Raw genomic sequence first — 6,591 nt, forward strand, 5'->3', positions numbered from 1 at the left:
TTGTATGATGGGTGCAGAGCTTCAGTTTTGCCAGATGAACAGAGTCCTGGGATGCATTGCACAAGGCGGTCCTTAACACTGAACTAGACACTTAAAAATGGTGAAGAAAGGCCGGCTCATGCCCATAAGCCTAGCACTCTGGGAGGCTGAGGTGGGTGGATTGATGGAGCTCACAAGTTGGAGATCAGCCTGAGCAAGAGTGAGATTCTAGCTCCAAAAAAAAAAATTAAGAAGGTACATTTTATGTTATATGTATTTTACCATAAATTTTTATTTTTTAATGACTATTCAAAGTATTCTGTTTTTTATTACATCATAGCTGTGTACATTAATGCAATCAGGGGGTACAATGTGCTGGTTTTATATACAATTTGAAATATTTTCATAAAACTGGTTAATATAGCCTTCATGGCATTTTCTTAGTTATTATGTTAAGACATTTATATTCTACACTTAGTAAATTTCACATGTACCCTTGCAAGATGCACTGTAGGTGTGGTCCCACCAATTACCCTCCCTCCACCCATCCTCCCCCCTCCCTTCCCCTCCCTCTCCCCTTTCCCCATATTCTTGAGCTATAATTGGGTTATACCTTTCACATGAAAGCTATAAATTGGTTTCATAGTAGGGCTGAGCACATTGGATACTTTTTCTTCCATTCTCGAGTTACTTTACTAAGAAGAATATGTTCCAGCTCCATCCATGTAAACACGAAAGAGGTAAAGTTTCCATCTTTCTTTAAGGCTGCATAATATTCCATGGTGTACATATACCACAATTTATTAATCCATTTGTGGATCGATGGGCACTAGGGCTTCTTCCATGACTTAGCAATTATGAGTCAGGTTGCAATAAACATTCTGGTACAAATATCTTTGTTATAATGTGATTTTTGGTCTTCAGGATATATATCTAGTAGAGGAATTGTATGATTGAATGGCAGATCTATTTTTACATCCCTAAGTGTTCTCCAAACATCTTTCCACAAGGAATGTATTAGTTTGCATTCCCACCAGCAGGGTAGAAGTATTCCCTTTTCTCCACATCCAGGCCAACATCTCTGGTCTTGGGATTTTGTGATATGAGCTAATCTTACTGGAGTTAGATGATATCTCAAAGTAGTTTTGATTTGCATTTCTCTGATGATTAAAGATGATGAGCATTTTTTCATATGTCTGTAGGCCGTGCGCCTGTCTTCTTCAGAAAAATTTCTCTTCAAGTCCCTTGCCCAGCCTGCGATGGAATCACTTGTTCTTTTCTTGCTAATACATTTGAGTTCTCCGTGGATTCTGGTTATTAAACCTTTGTGGGAGACATAACCTGCACATATCTTCTCCCATTCTGAGGGCTGTCTACTTGTTTTACTTACTGTGTTCTTGGCTGTGCAGAAGCTTTTTAGTTTGATCAGGTCCCAGTAGTGTATTTTTGAAGCTGCTTCAATTGCCCGGGGGGGTCCTCCTCATAAAATATTCACTCAGGCCGATTTCTTCAAGAGTTTTCCCTGCACTTTCTTCTAGAATTTTTATAGTTTCATGTCTTAAGTTTAAATGTTTAATACAGTGAGAGTCTTAGTTAATGGTGAAAAGTGTGGGTCCAGTTTCAGTCTTCTACAGGTTGCCAGCCAGTTCACCCAGCACCATTTGTTAAATAGGGAATCTTTTCCCCACTGAGTGTTTTTAATTGGCTTGTCAAAGATCAAATAATGGTCAGTAGCTGGATCCATCTCTTGGTTCTCTATTCTGTTCCATACATCTACCTCTGTTTTTGTGCCAGTACCATGCTGTTTTGATCACTATTGATTTATATTACATTTTATGTTATATTTATTTTACCATAATTTTTTAAATTTAAAATGTATAGTACAATCTATCATTCTATTAAATAAAAAAGACTTGAGGGAAGCAGTGAAATTTTAGGAGGGTAATCCTTAACAGTGAGTGATATTGAACACCAGGAGTCTTGGGAAGGGATTTAGAGGTGGAGGAGCAGCACGCAGCACTCAGGGACCCGCTGGGAATGCTCTGGCCCCTCTGGGTTTGGGGGGGGTCGGGGCAGAGGAAGCCTCTAGGGCTCATGCATCCTAATGTGAATGTGTTCACAGCAGGGTGCTGGCTAGGGCCAGGGGGTGGAAGACTCTTGGGAAAGTGGGGGTCTTAAAGCTATGGTGACCTTGGGGATGGAAGGGCTTGAAGGGTAAGAGCAGCCACTGTGGGGGTTGGAGGAGAGAGGTGACATCAGAGCAGCAGTGAGAAAAATGAAGTTGGCTTCTGCCTAAGGGACTGACTGCCGGGAACCATGTGGGAGCGGTGAAGCCAGTGAGAAATGGGTTGTAATTACTGGTCTTGGAACACGGACATTTCCTTGCCATTAAATCCATCTGACCACAGAGTTTACCCAGTCCTGCAATTAAACGGCTCCATATTTGATACTAACAATTCTCCAAGGAAACCCCAATAGTAAAGTCCCAACAGATACAAAAGGAAAATATGGAAGAAAGGAAGCCTTTAAAGAGGGAAAGATTGGAGGTGAAAAACTAACAGTAAGGAAAGAAATGGCAAAACCAATTTGTGTTGAAGAACAAGCATTTCTTTCTTCAAAAATAGTTACATGTTCAAAACATGGGGAACACTAGCCGAAGGCAATTTATTAACATTTTAGACATTAATAAGCATTTCTTCTAAAGAATAACCATAAACTAAAAAAGGAGAAAATAGTGTGCACAAAAAAAAGAAAAACATAGAAGAAAGCAAGACTGAACATTTAATGGAAGAGGAAGGGTCTCGTCCCTGCGGAGCACAGAGCAGGCAGGAGTGTGTGCTGCATCGCGTGTCCCGAGCACGCTGCGTGCCACAGGGGCGGCAGGTGCAGATGGCAGAAAGCACAGGACAGGGCCTGACAGGCCCGCGGAGAGTGTGCTGGTGCTGTCACACAGGTAGACTTCTCATCAAAGGTATTCGCTGGAGAGAAGAAGCTCGTGAAGGAGTGTGAGTGTTGCTCAAAATGAACTTACATGTAAACCCCAACTTGAAGTGCTTTTGATGTGCGTTGGACAGTCACTTAACCTCATGAAGTCTCAATAAATACATGTCTAAACCGTGATCATGAGCATGAAAGTGTTGAGAAGATCAGAAACCGTGTGTGGGCTGGGCATGGGAGTTCATACCTATGATGGAGGATGGCTTGAGGCCATGTGTTTAAGATCAGACTGGGCAACATAGTGAGACTTCTGTCTCTACTAAAATAAATAAATAAGAAAAATTAGCTGGGCATGACGGTGCACACCTGTAGTTCTAGCTACTTAGAGGCTGAGGCAGGAGATCACTTGAGCCCAGGAGTTCAAGCCTATAGCCAGCTGGGATTGTGCCACTGTGCTCTGGCCTGGGTAAAACAACAAAATACAGGGCAGCGCCTGTGGCTCAAAGGAGTAGGGTGCCGGACCCATACACTGGAGGGGGCAAGTTCAAACCCAGCCCCGGCCAAAAACTGCTAAAAAAAATCATAATAAATAAATAAATAAGTTCTCAAAAAAGAAAAAAAGAGAGAGAATATATGTAGAATCCCTAGAATAGTGCTGACACTTAGTAGGTAGGTACTCAACAAAAAAATAATACCACTAACTACAATAAATATGATAACACTGTATTATTTATTTATACATATATAAGCTATTATTACTGATTGTTTCAAAGAAATTTGCCTAGTCAAGAACCTTTCCAACAACACACGTTTACTGAGCATCTATTATATGGTAAATGTTAGGGCTGAAGGGATACAGCAATACCTCTACCTTTAACCAGCTTAGAATGTAGCCAGATGCATTAGGATATAAACCCTTCAGAGCCTCATCTGTTAGATCAAGAAGGTCAAATGCACAGGTGAAAACCTCAGCCGATGGGATGGAAACACCCTAGTCACTGTCCACCAAAGCACCCACGCAAAAGTGCTGGTCACTGTGGAATTGCAGTTGTCCCCCATTGGAAGGAGAACTTGAAGACCAAGGGGTCAACATGTCCACAGAGTCAGAGATGGGCCCCCACGTTGCTCAGTCACAGCATCTAGTGCCTGAGATATTTGAGAGGAAGAGACGTCACATGAAGAAGGGCATCACCAGATGAGCTGAGAGGCCACCACTGAGCCACACAGGAAGGTCTGCTTGGTCTCCCTGGGCGTCGCCAGCAAGCTGATTCTTCTCAAATTCAAATGTAACTGTGCTCCACCTGCTTGCACTGTGTTACCAGCTCCCTGCTGCTTTCATAGGACAGTCCTTGGCTTGTCACATGAGCACCTTCCCACTCTAGTACTCACCCACCTCCCCTGCCCCATCTACTATTCTCCCTACCCCCTAAACAACTTGTTCCCTGGCTTTACCAAAGTGCCTGCTGTCTTTTATACCTAGAATGGGCCAGGCTGTCTCCTACCCCAGGACCTTTGCATGTGCCGTTCCATCTTCTTGGACCCCATTCTATTCCCTCCATATCTGTGACCCCCCCTAACAATATTTGCTTACTCCTGCAGATAGGAGTCCAGGCATCTACATTGCCTCTTACTTGCAGCTCTTCTGATGGCTCAGGCTGAGTTTAGCTCCCCTCTTCTGTCTCTGTGGGGCACACCACCTTTACCACAGCACATATCAGCCGGGTGGACCTCAGCTGGGAAGTTCCTGAGAGCCAGGACTGCTTTGCCCAGCCCTGCGTCCCCAGCACCTACCACAGTGCTTGTTTCATGGTGGATATTTAATAACTGGACTGCATTTAATGTGTGACTAATGTCAACAAATGACAAAAATCTCTACCAGAAAGAGAAAAAGCTTGGCACCTTGAGATCTTACCATCTGAACTTCCCTTGAAATGGAAACTTCCAGAATCAAAATGGAGCCATAACCTGAAGAAAAGTTTCACTGAGGCCCACATGACGTGGCATATTCTATATATCCATTTTTAGGGGCAGATTATAAAGGCAAAAATTCTTATGTGCCCACATACAGAAGGTGCAAAAAATACATACACATTTTAAGAAAAGAAAAAACTGTATTAAAATTATAATACTCGGTTATATGACTGTAATGGGAAGATGCATACAAGTCCCATTTGAGCACCTCTTGTCATTGCGGAAGTCAAAGATGACTTGAGTATTACAGTTTTAAAGCAGTTTTTTTCCTTTCTTAAATTGTTTGGGCACCCTCTTTATATATTAGTTAGTTTTTTTCTGACTGAACTCTGTGTTAGTGGGGCAAGACCCCCAAGCATTTCAGGCTGGCACATGTGGGGGAGTTACATTGCCAATACTCCATTATGTCTGCTGGGTGTCTTTTATCTGGCCAAACTGGTGTCCTGTGGAGCCCCCTCTCCCACCACTGCCACCAAATGCCCTTCCGTTCTTGGATGTGGTAATACAGCAGAATGTCAGGGCAGATCTTCTCCTACGGTGCCAGGCTATGAGCCATCCTGGCGTCTTTACAGAGCCAAAGGGCTTCCTGCATCACCTCAAGTGTTTCAAAATGAGCCCAGAAAGACAAGTGGAGGACAAACGTAACAAAAATATGCACCTGTAAAAATAGCCTAGTAATAACAGCCGCCCCTGAGCTAGGTAGAAAAGGTAACAGATGGCTACGTCTGTCTAATTTTCCAATCCCTGAGGTTGTACCTCTCTGCTCCCCTTCCATCTCTTCTCCTGGAACACAATTTTGGCAGGCAGTGGGTCCCTTGGAATCAACAGTATTCTTCAAAGTCATTCCAGAACCGTACAACAAACAAGGCTAACCTACATGCTATGAAAAATCAGAGACCCAGAGCTGTCAACAGGAGCCATGCCCAAAACAAGTCTGTGACCTTGGTAGGGTGTCCCTGGCATTTTAACTAAGTATATTTGTTTTTGGTCAAGAGCCCTTTTTTTAAAGTAAACACAGAGGTGATGTGACTCAATTGAAAGTCAAGTGATATGCAGATGATGCCATTATTTGCTGATTACCAGCCAGGTGACTGGGCTCAGACCGTGGTGAGATAGGAACACCTGCAGACTGCCCTGACTCACTCTGACCTCCAGCAGGACATCGCCTGGGGGCCAATCCACTGACCTACCTAGAAAATGGTCCGGAATTTGGGGTAAACATTGACTAAAGCTCTTCTTCAAGTTGATGTTCCCCAAATAGACTACCAGTGCCCTGAGTACTATTGATGTTTCTAAATATTTTTGTAGTGATTAAAAAAGGAAAGCCAATGTTTTCAAAATCACTCAAACTTGTTGAGTTCTAATGTTTTAGTTTTCTCTGTAAACTTCCTGAGTGCACTAATATAAAGAGATCATGTTTTAAAGTATTATACAAGCCAGATCTTTAATAAGTAGCTCATTAATCTTATTTTCTTTATCATAATTGTATAAGATTTTTAAAAGTGCTTAGTTTTCTCAGCAAGCCCCACACTGATGCCCTCAAAGACCCTTCAGGGGAGCCACACAAATATTACCGCTTTCTGTGAGCTCCCAGGAGGTGAAATTTGCCAAGGGACAGTCTAGGAATCTGTCAAACATTGGTTGAGCACTTGCTAAGCATTGTGCTGGGCCCTCTAGGAAAATAGATACAGACACAGCTATTAA

This window comes from Nycticebus coucang, chromosome 15, assembly GCF_027406575.1.
Source record: "Nycticebus coucang isolate mNycCou1 chromosome 15, mNycCou1.pri, whole genome shotgun sequence".
NCBI lineage: Eukaryota > Metazoa > Chordata > Mammalia > Primates > Lorisidae > Nycticebus > Nycticebus coucang.